The 25,778-nt window shown below is 41.7% G+C and overlaps 1 protein-coding gene across 12 annotated transcripts in view; it reads left to right on the top strand.

The window, feature by feature from the left end:
* LOC122795548 (muscular LMNA interacting protein) overlaps positions 1-25,778 on the top strand; it is a 2,709,240-nt gene that overhangs the window by 1,701,004 nt on the left and 982,458 nt on the right. The window lies entirely within an intron of this gene.

The following is a 25,778-nucleotide window of genomic DNA, read 5'->3' as shown; positions in this document are numbered from 1 at the left end:
TAAACATCGAATGTGCATGGTCACCTCTTAGTCATCGCAAGTTCATGTGCATAGATGGGAAATGATACTGCCAGTGCTGCTGTAATGCAGCAATATAAACGCAGGAAATGTTCCATGAAAGGTAAAATGCCATGGATGTGAAAGGATAGGAGAGGTTTTACTATAGCAATAGAAATCTCAAAAATAGACCGATGACTGTAAAGGGGGCTGCCTATCGAACCCAATCTGCAAAACACAAGGGAGAAGAGGGTACAGCAACACTTGAATGTAGAATTACATAATACAGTAAAGTAACAAGATGATGCACCATCCTGCACCAGCCTTGACAGTATCAGAATGTGAGCCGAGAACCTATACTACATTAAGAACATCATTAAAGACGATTAACAGGATACCCTCAGGTGAGAAGACCCATCATTTCAGTCCACATACCAGTACATTCCCATTTCCAAGCAAGGGGAGCCACAGAAGCAGTCAGACTAAAAGGTTCATAAAACACACATTTCAAAGAAATGTAACACACTGGCACACTGACAGCAAGAAAGGAAAGGCAGGCCGCAAGGAAAATGAGCCCATACCTTTCTTAGTGATATTACTATACCTAGGCATTAGCAAGGGGATCCACTGAAGCAATCCGACTAAAAGGGTCATAAAATATGCACCTCCAGGAATTGTAGCACATTTCTGAACTACAAACTGAGCATCATAAAGCAATATACAATCTTGAGAAATTAGCAGTCCCTATCCACAGTATTAGCACAGTACAAGTTATTTAATGAGTACACTAAGCCATCAAAGCCATTATAATAAAGTTGTTAGCTTTACTTTATTTCAGATTTGCATCCCACATCCCAAAGACATGCAGTAGGTAGATTGGACACTCTAAATTGGCCCTAAGTATGAGTGTGTGTATGTGTTTGCCTTCTGGGGAAGGTTGGGCGCCAGGCTGGCAACTCGACACCATTAAAAACTCCACTGCCAATCATGAGCAGACAGATGATCCGCTGTGGCGACCCCTAACCGGGAAAAAGCCGAAAGAAGAAGAAGAAGATGACAGATGGAAGAATCATAGCACATGGCAAGGACTTCACTTTATTTTTGCTGTCAGACATGAAGTGCAATCTTCATTTGTTACACATGTGCATTTATGCACTGTGCGACCCAATGTACAATGTATGGCCACAGAAAGACTATTACTTTTATAAGCTCTATGTTGGCTATAGAAAAGCAGACTTCACAGCTATTTGCAGTTGATTTAAACCAAGCATGCTATTGCTTAACATGGCAAAATCTGCCATTATGCTTTTTGTCACAAACAGGAGATCATTGTCAATAACACTATAAATGTAGCAGCACCTGCCAATAACAAAATAAGTCTTTTAAAGCCACGTGAGTTTCTAGGCCTTCTACTGAACTGAACTGTAACTTTACATGCAGTATATATAACATATAAAATCTTCAACCATCTTAAAGCCTGTTATGAACATTGTATTTAACTCCTTCACAGTGAAATATATAAAAGCATTAGCAGCTGTTGTCTTTAACCACATAAATGAATATGCTATTTCAATAATTGTATTAAATTTTAGCAATGCACACTGTCCCTGCAAACTACCGTAAGCAAAATATGTAGGCTTACTTATCTCTCCTAAATACCAAAGTATTGCAAACGCTATTGTACTTAAATTATCTCTTAACTTCTTACTCAACAATTATGTATAAGGCCAAACATGCGACAAAGGCCCAAAATTAAGGACAATTTTTTAATACTACACCGATTCACTCAAAAAATGAATTAAAACAAAATGTTTTGTATCAACATGCATTTTCTGAACAATAAGAACCTAACTAACTGCAAGCCTCAGTTATTTACCAGAAAAACAAACAAAAAAAAAATTATGATAGACGGCACAGATATGAGGCAAAATCAAGGGTGTTCTGCAAGGTCAGGTACATTGAGAGATATTATTGCCAGAGTCTTTCTCCCTCATTCACCATTCGCCTTCAAATTGCTATGCAGTCACTACTACCTCTTTGCTTTTAACAATGCCTCATGCATGGCACTGAGAATGAACTAATATTACAAAATCTCAATCTACACAAGCTGCTGGTGAGATAAGTTTCTCTAATTTAGTACCGGCAAAAATGAAACCACTGAACACATGACACCAGGAAAGAAGCTGAATGATTTAATTTTTTTCAGGCAACAAATTAAGGGTTACTCTACTTAAGCATATAATTGCATCTGAGACAGTGGTTGGGTAAATACACCAATGTGTTTAACCTCTACAGAATATTTTCTGGCCTTCTGTTACCGTAATTCATTAATATACAGATTAAAACCAAATACCAGTAATATACTATATATATATAACTGTAAATATCCTAATGGTTCTGAGCATAAGCTACTAACTAAAGGTATAATCCTTACTATTTGTATTTTCTTCCAACTTAGTTTGTATATTTGATAATATCTCTAACTACAAATCAAAGCCACTCATTCATAAATATGGCAACTTCCTTAAAAGTTAGTCTTCAAGCAAATTCTTTCTACAATTATACTAATTTTACTGTGATTCAAACAGTTATGTACGAAGAATGAAAGAACAAATAATATAAAATGTATGGATCAAATAAACAAAATCTATAGTACAGGTAAGGAGATATGTTTTGACATGCAGGTCTTTTGACTTTCTGCTCTTTCCCTCATACACATGGATACCAAGCATGTCCTGGTGATGTGCTAGCCTCGGTGGAATAGCCGATATTAGTTAACATTTCCTTCACACTGGTACAAGGTTTTCACTGTAAAAGTCCCAGTTCCTGCAACGAACAGTGTCAGTGAAAGAGAACTAAACTTCCATCTGCAAACCCCTGTCACAGCCCTGCACGTTTAACTTAAGTTTTTCTGTTTTCAATGTAAAAATCCCAGTTCCTGCAATGAACCCTGCCAGTGAAAGAGAACAAAACTTTCATCTGCAACACCCTGTCACAGCCCTGTGTGTTTAAAAAGAACAGTAAAACACATCTGGTCTCCTAATGCCCCACCCACTTTTTTCTTTACGCCCGAGATAAATTAGAAAATTAGGGTTATCTCCTTATAAATGTATTTTTTTTTGTTTACTTATGTATTTATAACCATCCCTTTTATAGCATATCTTTACCTCAAAACGTTCTCTACCAAGAATCAGACTGCTAAATTACTTAATACATCATATTTCATAGGTTCATAGGTTCATACTAGGCTATCTGCCCGAGGGCATTTATAAGCCTAGCCATAGTTTTGTGGCTTACGCCACCCCTTAGTTTGGAGAAACTATGCCCATTATTTAGCTGTGCCTCTGTCGAGCAGTGACACTGGGGTAACCCCTGGGGTGTATCTGCGATCTCCCATCCATTGGTCAAGATTCCTCTTGAACAAGGCCAGCGAGGTGCTCTGCCTCGCATAAACCGTGATTTTGTTCCACAGCATAGGGAGTCTTTGGGTGATGAATCTATCCCTCCAGCACGTCCTATTAATAACCGTGTCGAGGTTTAAGTCACCTGCCCTTGTGGCTCTGAGGGATCTAGATTTTTTGAGATGAAGCATATTCATCAAATCTGGGTTTGACATGGCCTTGTATGTCAGGCATAGGTCACCTCTGAGTAAGCTGCACGCAACTGAATATAACTGGAGTTCTTTCAGTCGTGCAGCATAAGACAGATTTTGAGACCCTTTATCCTTTTGGTGAGGAACTTTTGTGGCCTCTCCAGCTGCTGCAAGTGTCGGGTCAGATACATTCCGAATGGGGCATTGTACTCGATCATTGGTCTGATGAGTGATGAGTATAGGGAGACAATGACTTCCCTTGATCTAGATGTGAATCCCTTCATGATAAGGTGGGCAATGTAGAAGGTCTTCCTAACTACTTTAGCAATATGAGTGTCGAATGAAAGGCTACTGTCAACCTGGGTTCCCAGGTCCCTAATAACTTCTTCTGTGTTCAGGGGATTGCCACCTATACGGTAGCTAGGGGTAACCTTATTTTTCCCGAAGGGTATGACTATGCATTTCTTGGCATTTAACTTGAGGCCATGGCTCTGGCACCAGTTATCCATTTCTGTGAGACCCTTCTGAAGGATATCTGTGTCGGATGTGTTCTCAACTATGGCGCCCAGTTTGCAGTCATCTGCGAACTTTGTCAGCCATAACCCTCCTGTGTTTACTTGTACTTCAGAAAAGTAGATGCCAAACAAGAGTGGGCCCAGGACTGAGCCCTGTGGGACACCACTTGTGACAGGCTTAGAGTCTGATATGGCACCAGCAACTCTGACCCTGTGGGTTCTGTCACTCAGCCAGTTTGCAACCCATCTTGTAATGTATGGGTTTACATTTAAGTTGATGAGTTTTTCAATGATACCCGAGTGGGGTATTGTATCAAAAGCCTTCGCCAGGTCTAGGTAGGCTGTATGGACTGCCTTTCCCTCGTCAATGGCCTTGGTGACTGTTTCAAAAAAGTCAACCAAGTTTAAAAGGCATGATCTGCCTTTGACAAAGCCAAACTGGGTTGGATCCAAAGTCTGCAAATTCCCTATGTCTTTATTTATGAGATCCATTATGATCCTTTCCATGGCTTTGCAGATCAGGCTTGTCAAGCTAATGGGATGGTAATTTCCAGGGTGGGTGGAGGCACCGCCTTTGTGGAGTGGGACCACAGTCGCTGTGTGCCACTCCCTGGGTACGTATCCGGAGGTGAGACTAAGATTAAACAGCTGTCCTAACTGTGGGTTTAATTCCTCATTGAGTTCATGGAGCACACAGCCGGGGACACCATCAGGTCCCATGGATGCTGTGTTCTTTGCCTTGGAGAGAGCAGTTCTCACCTGAGCATTGGAGATGTTTGTTTCATCTTACAGTTGGCTTAACTGGGCTCCAAAAGAGCATCCAAGACTGGGTTGCTGATTGTTTTCTGTGCTAGACAATACAAGCAATTCTAGGCTCACTATATTGTTGGCTATAAATAGTGTATGCCCGATCTCCTTACTAGCAGACCAGTTCTCCCATGATTCTTTGTGTGGATTTAATCCTACTGTAGTATTATGTGCCATCTTTGACTTTCTGCTCTTCCCCTCATACACATGGATTCCCAGAATGTCCAGAATGTTCTTTCCCTGGGAAAGAATTTGGTGTCCTGCACCTTTGCTGTTTTCAGCATTCGACATTACTGGTTCGATATTATAACATTTGAACTTTATAAAATTCGATGTTATAATATAGACCCCCTTTTATAGCATATCTTTGCCCGGAGTACTTATCTACCCAGAATCAGATTGCTAAATTACTTAATGCATCTTATTTCATTTCACAGTTGGCTTACCTTGCTCCAGAAGAGCATCCATGACTGTGTTGTGGATTGCTTTTTGTGCTAGGCAATACGAGCAATTCCAGACTCAACCCACTCCATTTTTCTACCCTACCCCCATTCCCACCCACCCCACTTTCCGTACCTTTATAGTTATCAAGCCAAACCCACAAATGTCTCAACCAATCAGAGCAGGCAAACCCACCTAACTCTTTAACACCCCCTCATAAAACATTATGAATCTAAATAGCAACCACACACACCTAACTGCCTTACACACCATCATCACCACACTATTCATGCTCTTATACCACCTTTCATCATATCACAATCAATTTCTAAACCTCAATACTTCCCTTTCTGGCAAACTGCTTCCCCATCCCATCTAAACATATCCTTATATTATAACATTACCCCTACCCTTTTTAATTCCAGCCACACAGCATACAATGCAAACAAATTCTACTCACTCAGAGCCCACTCTCTAACTTGCCAAAAATGCTCCAAACTTCAAATCAAACTCGCCAAACTGCTCTTTCAACTTACCAATCAACTAAATCTCTCTGGGGACATACACCCAATCCCTGGTCCAATTCACCAACAATGTGTCTCCAGCAGCCCTACCACCCCCCTCATCTAATGCAGCTTTTTTAAACCCCAATAACGACCCTAACCATGAATGTTAGAAGTATAGGTAAAATAATTACATGACCTTCATGCCATACTCTCCCACTACTCTCCTAACATGGTAGTATTACCTGAGACCTGGCTAAAACCCAACAACACTGACAATGAAATCCTAGCTCCCAGATACAATATTATGCATAAGGATAGATGGACCAAAGGGGTGGAAGAGTAGCAATATTATTCAAAAATCTCCCAACACTAGAAACCTTAAAGTTAACTATCCCTAACTTTGACAATAAACAGCTACTCTTTACTAAGCTGAAAATTAACCCCAAGAAGCACATCAACATTATAGGTGGTTACATCCCACCTGAGAACAACATTCCCACACTAGAAAATTTACTTTACTGGATCTTCATTGCCCTGCCTCAGGAAACAATTCTGCTGGTGGATTTTAACATTGATTGGCTCAGCTGCTCCTCTCAAAATCCAACAACTCTTATTAACCTTTATGGATTCACCCAAATTATCACTTCTGCTAAAAGGACAGATACATCTTCAAAATGATAGTTCATCCGTGACTAGATTCTGACTAACACCCCTACCCAATGCTTGAAAACAAGTTGTCTTCCTGCTGGTCTTAGCAACCAACCAGTCTTTCTTCTAAGGACTTGTACCCACTAAAGTAGGCCAACGTTGTACCGTGTAATCAGAAACAAAAAAAAAAACTTCAGTGCTAACAACTTTATCTCATCACTAAAATGCTGCAGCTAGGAAGCTGCTAGATAACTACCCATGGAAGAGGCTGTTAAGTCTTTTAACATCACCTTTCTAGATATACTAAACTACCATGCATCCCCAAGAACTATTAGAGTAAAAGCCAACTATGCATCTTGGCTAGATAAGGAATGCAGATCACTGTTAAAAGCTAGAGATAAAGCTTTGGAGCAGTTTCATAAAGATAAATTCCAGGCCTCTAAACTATCATTCCTACAATTAAGAAACAAAGCAAAGAAATTAGTTAAACTTGACAAAATGAACTACTACTATAATATTCAAACAAAACATCAAAATAACCCTCAAAAGATCTGGGCTGCCATTCATAATATTCTATACCCAGTTAAATCCACTACACCCACACCAACAGCTAGTAACTCTGATACCATAGCAACCTGACTCAGTAAATACTACACAGACCCTTTCTACATATACTAAATTACCATCCACCTCCAAGAACTATTAGAGTAAAAGCCAACTATGCATCTTGGCTAGTTAAGGAATGCAGATCACTGTTAAAAGCTAGAGATAAAGCTTTGAAGCAGTTTCATAAAGACAAATCCCAGGCCTCTAAACTATCATTCCTACAATTAAGAAACAAAGCAAAGAAATTAGTTAAACTTGACAAAATGAACTACTACTATAATATTCAAACAAAACATCAAAATAACCCTCAAAAGTTCTGGGCTGTTATTAATAATATTCTACACCCAGTTAAATCCACTACACCCACATCAACAGCTAGTAACTCTAATACCATAGCAACTTGACTCAATAAATACTACACAGAAACTATCCTAGCCCTCTCAAATTCCCAGATCACCATCTCCACCTCTGAACCATTCCTATCCCAAAATAGCTGTGACTCCTTTACATTACAACCAGTCTCTGCTAACACCATAAAAAACTACTTAAAAAACTAAAGCCAATCACATTGGTAGCTGACAAACTCCCGTACACTTCTTGCAAATCGCAGCAGAAGCTATAGCTTATTCAGTAGCCATACTAATTAACAGATCAATCTCAAAAAACCTAATACCTGATATTTGGAAAATATCTCATATTCTACCTTTACGCAAAGGTGGTAATTCCACTGTACTGACCAATTGTCATCTATTTGCCATTCTGTCACCGCTATTGAAAATCCTAGACAGAGTAGTTCACACACAATTGTTGCATTACCTGCATACACACAAACTACTGTCAAACACTCAACATGGTTTCTGCCCCTAGCACAGTACTACCACAGCCTTAATGTCCTTCACTAATACAGTGAACCACTATAGAAACAATGGAAATTTTGTCTCTGCCATCTTTCTGGACCTTTCTGAGGCCTTTCATATGGATATGATATGGGGTCCTGGGTTCAAGACATCTAAAGTTATCCCAATCCTCCACACCATATTCTCCAGAGACATCAACCTCTATGCCACAACCAACAAAACAAGCTGTAGGGACAGGTTCAAATCACAACAAATTTATTAACTTTCTCTCCACCCTTAATTTCAGTAGTCTCCCTATTATCTTGTATAAAAGCAACCTATCACGATGACAGCAGGCTGTTCAATGGCAGAATGAACTCTCCCCCCCTTCTTCCAGTTACATTAAGAGTTCTCCAAGGCTCCATAATTGGACGTCTACTATTCTCTCTCTTCACAAACAGACTCCACACCTCTACCCCTCACTGTACAGTCATACAATATGCAGATGACTCCACACCAATATGCACAGCCTCCACCCTACAAGACCTCCAGACTATAACCCAAGATTCTTTTCTAGCTGCCGAAACATGGCTCACTAATACCCAACTTATTCTAAATCCAAACAAAACCAAGCTTCTTCTCCTCTACCCTACAAGAACTCCCGCACCTAGCCTTTCATTCCATATCACATCCAAAAATGAAATCACTATTACACTGGTTACCCATAACAAACTTCTAGAAGTTGAAATTAACAGTAACTTGAAATTTGACGTACATATGTCTCAAACGATCAAAAAAGTACACAAGAAATTAGGTGGTCTCTACAGAAACAAACAATTCCTGACAGTAAACACAAAAGCTACCATTGCTCATACACACCTCTTGGCAACACTCCTATACTCCTCTCCCATTCTAACCACCCTCAGTAAAAATGATCTAGCTAAATTAGAGTCTTGTTTCAGGTTTGCCACAGATTCCCCATGTAGGTCACATCATTGTACATCTCTAACACTATTAAACTGTCTAGAACTACCATAACTACTACTCTTTAATCAACTAACCTTTGCCCATAAAATCCTGTATCAACCAGGAAAAAAAAACCTGCTCTCCAGAATCTTATCCAGCCACACACCAACAATTGCTCTCCCCACTCCAGCAAAAAACTACTTCTTAACATCTTAAAAGCAAACAACTCAGCTGGGGACTCACTCTTCTCAAACTTCATTCCCAAAATATGGAACAAACATCCAGCTCCAATTACCTCCAACTAACTGCTCTATAGTACAGTTCAAAAAACTTCTAAAGTCATACTTAATTGAAACTTAGCTCTGCTCTTGCTCCTGTCCTGGCTAGTTTCTGGTACACACAAAATCTCAGAAGCCTGTACCTCATCAATGTCCTATTACTGTCTTTTGAATTGCAAATGGAATATATGCTGTATTGACATTGTAGATTCTGTTTCTAATCTTCAAAATGGGCATTTCCCGTATAAAATTTAAACCGGAATCATTTGTAATATGTGCATATTATTGTATAGCTCCTCTGAAATTTGTCAATCATATAGATACATCAAATTTATAAAAATCTTACGTAGCTAATTCAATTATGTATGTAGATCAATTATTGTTATAGTATTTGTGCTTAGGAGTTTTCTGCTATTTTTTTTTCGGTACTTCTCTTTTACATCTTTTGTACATTTTTTTCTACATCTATTGTGTCTTAGTGTCAGTGTGTCTTAAACCTGAATGTAATGTTATGTATGTTTAACTTTGAAAATAATGTTATGTTTTGTAAAGTGTTTTATAATAAGTTAGTACTATATGTGTTAAATGCTGGTATTGCTTATTACTGTAATCTGCTTGAAACTAGCATTTACTAAATGTTCAATGTGAATTATTATCTTGGAGCTTTTCTCCCCGAGCCTCCGCTGAAAATGGACATGTATCCAGTCAGACTATCCCGGTCAACAAATGTAAAATAAAATAAATAAAATAAATAAATATTGTACTTTTCCTACATTTATTGTACTTTTTCTACACTTCTGTACATTTCTCAGAGCTTTTCTCCCCAGGCCGCGGCTGAAAAAGGACCTGTGTCCAGTCAGACTTTCCCGGTAAACAAATGTAAAATAAATAAATAAAATATCCATTCTTGTAACTAATACCATATAAACATTAAATATTCATATAAGTGCATTTTAATGTACTAATCAATACAGTATCACACAGTGTACTGTTATTATGAAAGTAATAAAGTCAAAGTAAACTTTATTGTCGATCAGATATACACAGCAGTACAAGCTGAACAAAAGTACGTTGCTTTTTTCCCCATGCATGACATAACAATGAACACATGAAACCACAATAAGGAAGAAAAGGCTCCAAAAAAAGCAACAACCAAAACACAAAATCCACAGGGCACACGTAGAATATGGAGTACTCACTAAGTAGTGAATAGCATTAAACTTTGCCAAGTAAAACAAACACTTTACTTGGCGAAATTTGCTGGTACTAACTACTTAGTGAATGTTACGTATTCTCTGTGTGCCCTGTGGATTTTGTGTTTTGGAACAATGAGCACATATTGTGAATAACAGAAAGACAAATGCACGTACAGTAATAATTACAATATTAACAACATTTGTTGTGTATTTATTACTACTTGGTAGTAACTTGATTAAAGTGTAGCTATCATTCTAAGTCTTTTGGATTAAGCACTTGGGCTTCAGACCAGTTGTTTTACATTAGGAAGGTTTGTGGCATGCACTGTGGTGGCAGGACAGGTAGCTTTCATCCTTCTAAGTTGGGAACTGCTGATTGAGAGCCCAGTGTCTGTTATTCTTAAAGTGTATTAGTTCTGGTTTAAGCACTTGGGCTTCAGGCCAGTTATTTTACATTAAGAAGGTTCGTGGTCTGCACTCTTGTGGGAGAAGAGGCTGGACTCTGCCCTTCTGAGCTGGGAATTTCTGGTTAAAGGTTTATAGTGTCTGAATATTTGAACTGTATCTTATTGAAATTGGTACACCTTGTTTGCTGTAGCATAGACTAGATCCAGGCCTGCTGAATCTAGCTTTGTTTATATGCTTGTTGTTTGTTTGCTTATTTCCCTGGAAAGCTAATTCCACCTAATACACGGCTTCTCAGCGCTTCTGTGGATCACTAGTGATATCTGCATTGCTTACTGTACTTATTTCCTTGTTTCACTTGAAAGAAAGTTACTGTTTGTCGTTTTTGCATTTAAGTTACCTGTAACACATTGCACTTAAGTTACCTGGCACTTGCTCGCTAAAGCAATTACATAAGTCAGCACTAAAAATTAAAAGCACTACACCCTCACTCCCCACTGGCCCTTGTTTTCAGTTATTAAGGAATTCCCAATATTATTCTAGCATGTCCAAAGGACAGTTGTCAATCTCCTCTCCGGTCCAGCTGGTGAATCTGGGAATCTTGAGGCAATGTTACAACTGCCTCATGTACACAGACAACCCTCTCCTCCTTCCAACAAATTCCAACACATGTGAGAGATGCAACCATATAGCCAAACTGGAGGCTAAGCTCTCTCAACTCAGTACTGGCATAACCAGTCAGGAGGAGAAGGAAACCACACTCACTACAATTCCAGTCTCACATAGACCTACCACGACAGCAAACCAAACACATAATCACACAAAAACATACTCGGAGGCTCTAAATAAAGATCTGCCTAAGCAGCAGAGACCTCCAAAGCAGACAACCCAAGCAACCGCTACCCCAAAACAAAACACGTGCAACACATATCTCACAAAGCCAGTGTGCCGAACAGTCACAGCCCTTAAGACTAAACAACACACCTGATACACTTGTGATAGATGACTCTATCATCAGGCACACTGACGTCCTGCTCACCAGGCTGAACAAGAAGAGGGTCACGGTGAGCAGCCTGTCGGGTGCTAGGATCCGCCACATAACACAAGCACTCAGGTCACTCCAAGGCAAGTACAAATATGACTCAGTCATTGTCCATGCTGGTGTGAATCACCGGAGACGTACCTCCCTGGACTACATGAAAAGAAACATAAAGGAGCTCTCTGAGCATGTAGCCCAGGCCGGTATGACCCTGACTTTGAGTAGCATCTTACCCTCACCAAGAATGATGCCACAATATGAAGACAAGATGATCAATTTCAACATTTGGCTTAAGTACTGGTGTCATTCAAAGGGGATCCAATGCCTGTCAGCTTGGGATGATATGCTCGACAAGCCACGATGCTTCGCTGGGGACGGCTTGCACCTGTCACCCCTGGGCTTTCGGATATTGGCAAAGGCTCTTGCTACCCCCATAGTGCCTTTTTTAGGCAAGGCTCAAAAGACAAACCCACCTCCATAGGTATCACAAGGGATAAGAAACTAAGAGTAATGCTACTCAACGCCAGAAGTCTAAACCTCAAGATGCACACACTTGAAACTCTCCTTAGCATGGAGAACATCGATATCTGTGCAGTAACAGAAACCTGGTTCAGGGCTCCTGAGAGCACCCCAGCACTACCAGGTTATACCTCATACCATGCTTTTCGGCCCCAAAACTTGGACCGAACCACAAAAGGAGGGGGAGTATTGATATTCATCAAAGATACCCACACCTCCAGGTTGGTGGCAAAGCACGAAGCATCAGAGACTATCCATGTGCAACTAACAGTGGGTAAAACTGCCTTCCCATTTATAGCCTGCTACAGACCACCCTCCCAAACCCAGGAACCCCACTCGGCCTTTCTGAGAACACTGGAAAGTATGAAGGTCTCTCCAAACACCATTATATTGGGCGACTTCAACTACCCAAACATAGACTGGGAGCATTACTCTAGCTCCAACACCCTAGCCCAAAGGTTCCTAGAATTTATAAACTCAAATGCTATGGAACAACTTGTTACCACTCCCACAAGAAGGGAAAACATACTGAACCTGATCATCACCAACATGGGGACTCTATGCTCCAGACCAGAAGTGTATCCCTCACTGGTAAGATCAGACCATAAACTAATCTCACTGGATATTCACATCCTGACCCCACCCCCTGCCCAGAAAACCACAGTGAAAAACTTCTCTAAAGCAAATTTCACACTCCTCAAAACTGAAGTGGAATCCTTCAAAGCCCCTGGGCCTGTGGAAAATACGGCCCAGACCGCAGAATCCTTTATAAACGCATTCTATGAACACCTTCAGGAATGCATGGATCATGGGATCCCAAATAAAACCAAGACCCAATCCTCCAAAGGCAGATGTCCTGTCTGGTGGACCCCAGCCATAAACAAACTATACAATAGAAGGAGGAAGCTACTAAATGATAGAGCAAAAATCCCAAAAAGGGAAGGCATCACTGATCAGTATTAGCAAAAAACTACGGGCACTCATAAAATTGTCTAAGGCCAGCTTCGAGAGAAATATTGCACAGGACACTAAGGATAATCACAAGGCTTTCTTTAGTTATGTTAGGAACCTGGGTAGTAATTCCCAGATATGCTCAGAATTAGTCCAAAATGACAAAAAATACACTGAACCCACAGACATTGCCAGCATCCTAGCTGACAGGTTCAGCGCAAACTTCTCCCCCCACTCCCCACCAAAAGGGCAAATATCTATCCCAGCAGAGTGCTGCCCCCCCTGACATCTCAGATGCTCAGGTAAGAGCCGCCCTCTCCAAAGCAAAAAACACAGCATCAATGGGACCAGAAGGTGTCCCGGCTGCCCTACATGAACTCCAAGAAGAGCTAAACCCAAACATAAAACTACTGTTCAATCTCAGCCTTACTACAGGATATGTGCCCAAAGAGTGGTGTACAGCAACAGTGGTCCCTCTCCATAAAGGTGGTGCCTCAACGGATCCTGGAAACTATCGCCCCATAAGCCTGACTAGCTTGGTCTGCAATGCTATGGAAAGGATCATCATGGACCTCATAAATAAAGATATTGGGGACCTACAGACACTGTATCCTACCCAGTACGGCTTTGTTAAGGGCAGATCCTGCCTCTTAAACCTTGAAACAGTCACCAAGGCCATTGACAAGGGGAAGGTGGTCCACACAGCCTACCTGGACCTCGCAAAAGCCTTCGATACAATACCCCACTCAGGCATTATAGATAAGCTCACCAGCTTAAATATAAACCCCTATGTCACTAGATGGATTGCAAACTGACTCAAAGACAGAACCCACATGGTTAGAATTGCTGGAGCCATGTCAGACTCCAAACCAGTTACAAGTGGTGTCCCACAAGGCTCAGTCCTGGGACCTCTCTTGTTCGGTATATATTTCTCGGAGGTACAGGCCAACACGGAAGGACTGTGGCTGACCAAGTTCGCAGATGACTGCAAACTGGGCACCATAATCGACTCTCCAGCCGACACAAGCATCCTCTAAAAGGGCCTCATAGAAACAGACAACTGGTGCCAGAGCCCTGGCCTCAAGCTAAATGCCAAAAAGTGTATAGTCATCCCCTTTGGCAAAAACAAAGTGCCCACAAATTACCACATAGGTGGTAATCCATTAAGTACAGAAGAAGTAATTAGGGACCTCGGGACCCAAGTTGATAGCAATCTCTCATTTGACAACCATGTGGCCAAAGTGGTTAGAAAAACATTTTATATAGCCCACCTAATCATGAAGGGATTCACATCTAGATCAGGGGAGGTCATCGTGCCTCTTTACTCATCCCTCATCAGGCCCATAATTGAGTACAATGCCCCTTTTGGGATGTACCTTACCAGACACCTGCAGCAACTTGAAAGACCCCAAAAGTACCTCACCAAGAGGATCAAAGGGCTCAAACAGATGCCATATGCTGCCCGGTTAAAGAAACTCCAGCTCTTCTCAGTGGCATACCGCCTGTTCAGAGGCGATCTGTGCCTGACGTATAAAGCCATGTCCAACCCGGAATTAATGGACATGTTGCACCTCAGAAAATCCAAATCCCATCGAGCTACGCGCTCGAGAGACTTGAACCTCAGCACTGAAATAAATCGGACATGCTGGAGGGACAGATTCATAACCCAGAGGCTCCCTTCACTCTGGAATAAAATCCCAGTCCAGGTTAGGCAGAGTCCCTCATTGACTCTCTTCAAGAGGAATCTTGATGAGTGGATGGGAGATCGTAGGTTTACCCTGGGTATCACTTCTGTGTCACTCTTAGACAGAGGCACAGTATACTAACCTCGAAAAAGGGCATAGCAAAATAAATTTAAAATGGGTGGCAAAAGCCAAACACATTTTGGCTAGTCTTATAAATGCCCTAGGGCAGATAGCTTAGTATGAACCTATGAACCTATGAACACAATAAATTACCACAACTGGACAGAAAGACATTAGACAATATTATACTAGTAAGTAATTGGGTAGCTCTAACCAATTTAGTTTGTGAAGGGCGACACAGTGATGGGTAGAAGTTTGTGGCTAGTGGCAAACTTGGCAATCTTATTATAGCAGGAGGAGAGTGTGGATTGTAAGTTAGTTAGAAGTGGGGGTACCACATAGTTGAGAAGGGATGAGGAATGTGGTAGAGAGAGTGAACTTAGTAGAGGGAGTGAGATAGTGACGATGGCGGTAGTGTATACCAAGTTTCTGGTGGGGTATTTTTTTATGTTTATTTGTAGGTGGGAGTTGCATTTAAGCTGATCATCAATGAAGACACCTAATAGTTTGGCTTCAGATATGAGTATGAGAGATGTATTGTTGTGGCTGGTGATGCAGAATGAGTTTTTATCTATACTGGTTGTTTTAGAAGGGGTAAATAACATAAGTTAGGTTTTTGAGGCATTGAGTGCTAGGTGATTGTCTCTCATCCACTGTTCAGTGGTAGAAAAAGCATCTTGGGTTAGTTTTAAGAGCGTGGGGATAGATATGGCAGAACAGATTATAGTTGAATCATCTGTGATTGGATAAGATTTGTGTTAGGGATTGAGTGGTGGAAATCATTTATGAAAATATTAAACAGAAGGGGACCCAGTATGCAGCGTTGTGGTACACCTGTGGTGATGTTGAGGAATGGGGAGGTGGCTTTTTTCCATTTAACTGCTTGTTCCCTATTTGAGAGGTAACTGGAGAACCAGTTGAGAGAGGAAAGGTAAAGGTTTAGATTAGAGAATTTACTTAGGAGAAGGTTGTGAGAGATTGTATCGAAGGCCTTAGGGAGGTCCAGTAGGAGGATAGATACAGTACAGCCAGAGTTACAAGCTTTGTTGACAGATTCGAGGAAGGACAGAAGAGCGGTGGTAGTGCTGTGGCCTGGTCTGAAACCATGTTTTGTGGGAGTTAGTAAGTGGTTGTGTATAAGATAGGGTAGGAGTTCTAGATGGATGCATTTTTCAAAAACTTTGGAGATGGGGGATAAGATGGCGATAGGGTGGATATTATTGTTGTTGCCTCCTTTGTGAAGGGGTAAGACGAAGGCCATTTTCCAAAGTTGGGGTAAATAGTCTTCTTGGATAGAGCGCTTGATTAAAATAGAGATGGGGAAGGCAATGGCTTTGGCAGCTATACTAAGAAAGTATGAGAGGATGTTGGGGGCATTGGAGCAAGGTTTCAGTTTCTGGAGAAGTTTTTTTATGGTAGATGTGGGAATGGGTTTTATAGGGAAAGAAGGAGGTTGAGAGGTAGAGGTATTTGAGAGTGAAGGGGAAGGGGAGGATAGGGGAGGGGTGTAGTAGTTGGGGGAGTAGTATTGCTAGTGAAGAATGAGGTAAGTTTGCTAATTGAGTTGATGAAGAAAGAGTTGAATTGGGTGGCCAGATCTATGTCTAGAGCATTAGTGTCAGGACAAGGGGTTTCTTTTTTGCCAGGATTAAGGAGGGTGGAGATCCCATTCCAGAATTCTTTAGGATTTGTTTTATGGCTATATTGTAGTATGGAGAAATAAGTTTTGTAGTATGCTATGATAAGATTTTTGACTTTTTTGTGGAACACTTTGTATTCATTAAGGGTGGACGGATTCTTATTTTTCTGGTGGCATACCCAAGCTTTGTCTCTAAGGTGCATGGCAGCTAATGTGTCCTTGGTTAGCCATGGGGCAGTTTTGCTTTTTATTCTTTTAGTTTTTGGAGGGGCATATGATTCTAGAAGGTTTAAGAATGTTGAGTTGAAGTAGGTTATGGAATTATCCAGGGGGATTGTTTTCAGAAGGCTCCAGTTTATTGATTTTAGTGAGGTAGAGAAGGTATTGAGATTTAAGTTTTTTAGGGAGCAAGTGGAAATATAGTTATGAGATATTTGTAAGGGGGAAGGAAGGAGGTGGGCAAATGTGGGGAGATGGTCACTGAGGGAGCTGGGGAGTGTGCCACTATTGGAAAAATAGTGAGGATGAGAAACTAAGACCCAGTGTAGGATACTACTGCTGGAGAGGTCTTTAGAGGGTCTAGTAGCAGAATTGATTAGCTGGGAGAAATTATAAAGGTTAATATTTAGGGAGTTTGTGGGGGACTGAATGAAGGACCAATTTATGTTCATGTCACCCAAGATTACTTTTTCATTACTAATGATGGTGGAAAGCCAGAAGAGAATACCTTTGAGTACAGAGATGTTGTCCCCAGGGGGAATGTATAGATAGGCTATGCATATGTATTTGTGTTTATTTAGTTGAAGTAGGGCCAAAATTATTTTGGTGTTGTTGAATTGGGGAATAGCTTTAGTATAAGGGGTAACAGATAGGGAGTTTGAGTATAAGAGGTCTACTCCTCCACCTTTTTTTGTGGGTTTCATCTTTTCTGATGATAGAGTAGTTGAGGGGTGTTATTTTTGAGTCCTTTATATGAGGATTTAACCACATTTCAGAAATAGACAGGATATCTGTTTTTTTTGTAGAGAAGCTAGGCATGGAGGTTGGATATTTTGTTGGCTATGCTTTGGGCATTTAGAGAGATGAATAGGATGGATTTGGATGTTGAGGAGGGGATAAGGGGGCCTGGGTTTGTGTGTATGTCACCAGAGAGAAGGGTGGTAGTTAGCTGGTGAATTAGGCTGAGGAGGTGCTTGGACAGCTTATTATCGGAGTCGAGTGTCATGAGATTTGTATGGGTATGGCAGGTTGTTGAGGGAGGAGAGTGCTTATAGGAAGAAATGAGTTTGTAGGGAAACAGTAGATGGTTTTTGATGGGATATAGGTAGGGTGTATAAGGACTGATGAGTCTGAGAGTAGTTTGGTAAGTGGATAGGTAATGTGAAAAGTTGGTAAATGGATGAGGGAAAGGGGTTGGGTGAGATAGTAAATATAGGATACGGTGAGAAGGAGTATTTGACTTGAGAATGAGGTAGGTTTAGGATGCATGGTGAAGTTTGAATTAGTTGGAAGGTGGATATGATACAGAATAGATGGAGAGGTAGGTTAGGCAGAGTATAGTGGGAGAGGTTGGGAAGTTGAGTAGTGATAGGTAGGGGGTGGGTCGTGAGAAATTTGATTGGTTGATGCTGGGATGGCTGGATTGGATGGTTGGGGAGTGGGTGTGGGTATCTGGAGTATCATTTTAGAGGTATTGGGGTGGGTGGATATTGAGGGCAAGGTAGGGGAGCAGAGTGAGCCCGTATGGTGAACGGAGTAGGTAAAGCCAAGGAGAAGAGGATTGCATACCACGAACAATCAGTGATATTGAGAACAGGCAAAGAGCATGTGTCAGTTCAAGTAAGAGTGTACTTGGAAGCAACTATGGACTTATTTTAAAACTATAAACCAAATATTGTGGTGAATCACTGAAAATATTTTAGTTTATCACAGACTGGTGCTATATGGATATATGGCCAAATAAGAGGAGGGGTAACACTGCCACCTAGTGACCAAAATAGTAATTGCAACTGGTTTAAGTAGTTTAGAAGAGTGGGAGTTATAGGGGGAAAGGAGACCACTGCAGGCTGCTAGCAGCGTGCGAAGGGGCACTACACTAAGCAGAATTATTTCATAATAACAGAGGAGGTGAAACAGTAGGTAATTCACATAGACTTGTAGGTCTTTGGGCAGCAGCGCATTACGTCTTTAGGATACTTGATTAGGATTCCATTTGGCTTGATTTCAGAGGCGGTAATGCTGGCCAATATTGTGGAGAAACACCTTTGGAGGCGGGAAACGCAAGACTGGGCAGGCTTTAAGGGAGAAAAACATAGGTTTACTATTAGTATTCATACTAGTGAGGGGGGGAGGAGATAATCAGAAAAGTAGCTAGGAATGTTATGGGAGATAGTGGGAGAGGCTAGAGGAAAGGGTTAGCGTAAGAGTGGAGGTGAGCGGGAAGAGAGTGTCCTGTAAGTAAGAAGGAGAGAGCAGCAGGAGATATTGAAATAGGTAGGAAAAAAAAGAAAGAAAAAGAAGAAGAAGAGAAAGTGATTGAGGTAGCTAGGTATAACAATGAAAGCAGCAGTACGTTCAGTATGAATGACAGCAGCAGTGAACACACAAGATATGCAGTAACAGATTAAGTAAAAAATATAAGGCAGCAGCAGGGATGATAGTGACAAAAACACAGCAACAGTTTAAGCACATAAGATGCACAGTGATAAACAGGCAGCACAATTAAAGCAGGAACAATTTCAGTATAAGTGAATGCAGCAATGAAAATGCAATTTTACAGAACAAATTAAGCAAAAATGTGAAAGTCTACAGCACAGATCATATCGACGAGACACAGCAGCAGTTACACATAGTTGCAGTTTAGAAATGCAGCAATGGCTCAATATAATATGCAGTATGGCACAAAGTAATATGCAGCCTGAGTGCTGCGACTATATTATCCGGTATTTTTCTGTGCTCATAACTTAGAAACTGAGGCTAGACTTTATGAACTAGCTGCTGGATACCTGGTCTTTAATTGCAATTACCGAAGCAGTTTAAAACATTTAAAGCCCAGGGGAGTAGTTAGTGGAAGTCTGAGCTCACAAGTATCTTTAAAATCATGCGCGTTTAGTTACATAAGTACACACTGACTACACATAATCACAGTGCGAGCCAAGGAGGTTCAATAAAGTTTTACAGGAGGAATAATGAGTAGCAATGAATTAGTTTGTTTTAGCCCACATTATAAAGCAAGGATAGTGATAAATGGAAGATAAACTAGGCGCTCACATATTACAAGTGTAGGAGTTCCGTTTTAATCGAGCTAAGCTAGTTTGGGTGGCAGAAAGCCAATTGCCCTAGCATTAGCTCCTGTGCAAAAACTTTTATTTTTTATTTTTTATTTTTTGTATAAATAAAAGCAGGTTAGTCTGAAGCATTTACCAACAGGCAACGCCAACAGCCTAAGGTGGGGCAGGACAGGTATGGCTGGGAAAACCTTTTAAAATATGGTACCACAGGTAGTGGGATCTCTATATAGATATGGGGAGGGGAAAAGGCAGTAGGGAGGCTAAAGGAGGAGGGGGATGGACAGGAAAACTAGTGTTGAGAGTGAATGGGACAGGGAAGGGGAGGGGCAAGGAATACAAGCAGGGAAGGAGGGAAGGTTACGGAGAAAGGAGGGAGGGGAGCGTGAGTCAGGAGGGAAATGGAGAGAGAGCCAAGGAAAAGAGGATAGCCTACCATGAACAATCAGTGATATTGAGAACAGGCAAAGAGCATGTGTCAGTTCAAGTAAGGGTGTACTTGGGAGCAACTATGAACTTATTTTAAAACTATGAGCCAAATATGTGGTGAATCACTGAAAATGTTTTAGTTTTTAACACAGATTGGTGCTATATGGATATGTGGCCAAATAAGAGGAAGGGTAACACTGCCACCTAGTCACCAAAATAGTAATCACAACTGGGTTAAGTAGTTGAAGAGAAGAGTGGGAGTTATATATAGGGGGAAAGGAGACCACTGCAGGCTGCTAGTGATGCACGAAGGGGCACTACACTAAGCAGAATTATTTCACAATAACAGAGGAGGTGAAACAGTAGGCAATTCTCATACACTTGTAGGTCTTTGGGAAGCAGCACATTACATCTTTAGGATACTTGATTAGGATTCCAGTTGGCTTGATTTCAGAGGTGGTAATTCTGGCCAATATTGTGGAGAAACACCTTGGGAAGTCGGAAACGCAAGACTGGGCAGGACATATAGGTCTTTGGGCAGCAGTGCATTACGTCTGTAGGATACTTGATTAGGATTCCAGTTGGTTTGATTTAAGAGGTGGTAATTCTGGCCAGTATTCTGGAGAAACACCTTGGGAGGTGGGAAACGCAGGACTGGGCAGGCAACGGGCAATGCCAGCAGTCTACAGTGGAGCAGGACAGCTATGGCTGGGAATACCTGTGCATGCACAGTGAGATGGTATAACATAATCCAACCCAGAACAGGTCCCTAAAAATCAGCATGATAGCAGTCTGTATACATCACATGCCACCACCTCCGGGCATGGAATATCTTGACACTGCCATACATATTTCCAAAGGTGACCTTCTGAAATGCACAGCAGTATTAGCAACATGGACAGTTATTAAACAGTATAACACAGAGAAAAGAAAAGAGTCTAGTGATATGCACTTACTATGCCATTCAGGACAGTATTACTTAATATCTACTTCCTGTCCATGGAGACCATCAGGGCTTTTGTACGCCATGTTATCAAATAACACCAGCACTGCTCCCCCATTCTGGTGATGTCTGTTGCTGAAAACAGCTCCTCAGTCAGGTAGTCATACTGGGCACCAGCTTTCTTGAAAGAGCCATCGCAGGGGCTAGGTGAGCACTTCCTGGAATGGACATGATGGTGATAAAGCACACTCATGCACTATACAAGCATTCTTCAGGAGGGTCTAACAGTAGTTGCCATTCTCCAGAATCACCTCTGACAATGGTGCCACTTTCATGAGGGACAAAATGGTAACATATGATTCAGGCTTAGAGTGAGTTTGCGAATGGTGGGTAGCACAACATAGAGCTGTGCTGTAGTGTGTTGAGTCCAATCATGCAGGTCACAACCAGATGTCAGGGGAAAGCATGAGCAGCAAGCTAAATTTTAAGTTGCCAGTGCATCATTCTCCAACCCCTTTTTCCCATTTCTGCACATAGGATCGGGATGTCTATTCAACAGTGACAATCATCTAAAACCAAGGATTACACAACATGGTGGCTACTTCTGCTATGGCAGTTCTTCCACACTACATATTTGCATGAACACTCATACATATAGCCAATTCAGAGTGTCCAATCCACTTACTGCATGTCTTTGGATTGTTGTAGGAAACTGTACACCTGGAGGAAACCCATGTGAACATAGGTGGGACATGCAGACTCTGCACAGAAGGCAGCCTAGCTGAAAATCGAACTGGAGAACCTCTTGCTGTGAGGCAACAGTGCTATTCCCTGTCCCATTGTGCTGATGCATGGCAGAAAATAAAGTGATCCAAGGACATTCATGGGGCCTGACATAATTTCCCTGCATGCTGCACAGGGGGCAATAAACTTGTTTTCTAAATGAAATTTAAAGGTCATGCTGTTAAACGCTAGGAGTCTTAGCATGAAATTGCAAGCATTCCTTGCCCTGGAGAATGCTGACATTTGTGCATTAACTGAAACCTGGTTCAAAGTTGTGGAGAGCACCCCAGCCTTACCAGGGTACTCATCCTACCATGCATTCAGACCCAAAATGGAGAGCTACAAAGCCAAAGGAGGTGGAGTTTAAATATTTATCAAAGACATACACACCTCCAGGCTGGTCAAATGGTATGAAGAACAGGAGACATTACAAGTGCTGTTAACTGTTGACAAAACAACTATTCAAATCATAGCTAGCTACAGACTCCCAACCATGACTCAGGACACCTGCTCCACCAGTCTGGACTTACTTGAATCCATCAAGATTCAACCCTCTACCCTGATCCTGGGTGACTTTAACCTCCCAGTCATAGAGTGGATGACCTATTCTAGCCCAAACATGAGCGCCCAGAGATTCCTCAACTTCGTCAATAAGAGAGATGAAAATATCCTGGACCTGGTCCTAACCAAGCCACTGTAGTACCCTTGCAGTGTCATTCTCCTTGGTAAGATCCAACCATAAAGTGATCACATTTGAAGTCACCAGCTCTCTCCCCACCCCCAGTCAAGATTAAGCAAAAAAAAACTTTCCAAAGCTGTCTACAATCTTCTCAGAGCAGGTATAAGCAGCTTCACAGCCTCCATCCCTTCAGTTGGAATGACCACTAATGTCCAAGCCTACACCAAAAAACTATGAGCACCTACAAACCTGACAGGACCAAATCATCTTCCTCAAGGAAGAGTAAACCTGTCTGGTGGACAGCAGCAATAAACAAACTCTATAATAAAAGGAAACATTTGCTGTCCAGGACCAAGAAGGAGCAGGTGCCAAATTGGAAGCAATCTCTCCTTTGTCTGCAAATAAGGTCACTGCTGAAAATCTCTAAGGCTAAGTTCGAGTCAAACTGGCCACATTCAATAAGGACAATCACAAGGCCTTCTCCACATATGTCTGCAACCTCAAAGCTAACACCCAAATCTGCTGTGAACTGGTGGTCAATAACATCACATAAACAAATGCCATAGATATAGCCAACCTGTTGGCAGACAGGTTCAGAGAAAGCTTTACCCTGCTGTCCCTCCCATTAGTAAACCAGGACAGTCCCCAGCATCTGACCCCATCCCCTCATCACCAGGGAGCAGATCTTTAATGTGCTCTCAGTGGCAAAAAATACAGTCTCCATGGGACCCGATAACATCCCTGGCTGTATCCTACATGAACTCAGGCATGAGCTCTCAGCTCCATTAGGCACCCTATTCAACCAAAGCCTGAGCCCCAGCTTCATCCCAGCTAAATGGAGGACAGCCACTGTCATCCCTCTACACAAAGGTGGAGCGTCTACTCACCCAGGCAATTATAGGTCCATCAGCCTAACTAGCCTGATCTGCAAGGCCATGGAATGCATTATCCTGGACCTTATAAACAAGGACATTGGCAACCAGCAAACACTTTACACCACACAGTTTGGTTTTGTCAAAGGGAGATCATGCCTGTTAAACTTGGTCAACTTCTCTGAAACAGTCACCAAAGCCATGGACAAGGGGAAGATGGTGTACATCACCTACCTTGACCTAGCCAAAGTCTTTGACACTATTTCCCACTCGGGCATGATAGATAAACTCTCCCAGATAGGCATCAACCCATATGTTACCAGATGGGTAGCTAACTGGCTCACTGATAGAACCCACTCAGTCAAAATAGGGGAAGACACCTCTAGTAGTAGACCTGTAACAAGTGGTGTACCCCATGGGTCAGTCTTGGGGCCTTTACTGTTTGGGATATACTTTTCTGAGGTGCAAGCCAAAACCAGTGGTCTGTGGCTGACCAAGTTTGCAGATGACTACAAGCTGGGCGTTGTCTTAAATTCCCCTAGTGATGTAAACATCCTCCAAAAGGGCCTTATTCAAACTAATGACTGGTGTCAGAAGCATGGCCTCAAAGTGAATACCAAGAAATGCATCATTATTCCCTTTGGGGAAAATGGCATCCCCCCTAATTATCACATTAATAATGACATACTAAACATGCAATCAGTTGTGAGGAACCTGGGCACCCAGGCTGATAGTGACCTGACTTTTGACTACCAGGTTGCCTCCAGAAGGCTTTCTACATGGCCCATCTCATAAATAAGGGTATTTTTTCCAGGAACAAGGAGGTCATAACATCTCTGTACTCCTTCCTCATCAAACCCATTATCGAATACAATGTCCCCTTCAGCATGTACCTTGCCAAGCACATGCAGCAGCTGGAGAGACCACAGAGGTTCCTGACGAGGAAAATCCTAGGTCTCAAACACCTATCCTATATGGACAGGCAAAAAGCCCTGTCCCTCCACTCAGTTTTGTACAGACTGCTCAGAAGTGACCTGTGTCTGGCATACAAGGCCATCTCAGACCCAGCCTTGATGGACTTGCTGCATATCCATAAGTCAAACTCCACTTGCGCAAATCACATGTAAGGCCATAGCCTGGTCTGTGACATTAATAGAACTTGTTGGCATGATAGATTTGTGTCCCAAAGACTCTCCCATCTGTGGAATAGACTCCCCCTCCATGTCAAACAGAGTACCTCTCTAGCCCTCTTTAAGAGAAACCTGGACGACAGGATGGGGAACAGAAAATACACCCCTGAGGTCCCACCTGTGTCCCTGCTGGGCAGGGAAAACAGGTGCTGACTTTGGGGGAACATGGATAAAATTCTTGGCTAGGCTTATGAGGGCCTCCAGGCCAATCACCTAGTATCATCCTATGAACATATGAACATCCTACCATGTTGTATGAAAAGTTGTGCAGAGTTTAAAAACTATATTAGGTTTTTGTGAAGCAGTATAAGAAGCATATTAACAATTCTTAGCCCTATAGGTAGCTATGAGGATGTAAGTAGTATTTTGCAAGTGTTTTGTCTTTCTGCCTAAGGATTTGCATACTTACATCATACTTCAACTTATTAAAAGCTAGCTATGTTAAATATGTATGCCTTATGGATTTCCTATAGCTCATGATATCAGGGCAATCTGTCCCTGCACATTCTTGTCACTTTCATGTTGTGATTATATCCTGTATAATATATGGTAGAGCATGCTGGTGCATACAGCGGGTCTATGTTTAACCCATCTATCCCCCACTGCATAAGTGTACTGTGTCACTGTCATTTCTCAAGGTGTTCATTCACATTAGCACAAGGAATTATTGCCATACCCTTTTATCTATCTATTGGTTAAAATAAATCTGATGCCTCATCATAAAAGTGCATATAGCAATGTATGGCATATATGTCTACTGAAAGTATTTCCATATCTGTCTCTATATGTATCATATTGCATGCTGGCACAGTTGCCCCTTACTCCTTATTTAGTATCCATTACCCTATT

The sequence above is a fragment of the Protopterus annectens genome, chromosome 2.part2 (assembly GCF_019279795.1).
Source record: "Protopterus annectens isolate FY-2018-M chromosome 2.part2, PAN1.0, whole genome shotgun sequence".
In the NCBI taxonomy this organism is placed as follows: domain Eukaryota; kingdom Metazoa; phylum Chordata; order Ceratodontiformes; family Protopteridae; genus Protopterus; species Protopterus annectens.
This window is presented reverse-complemented; position numbering and strand designations above follow the sequence as displayed.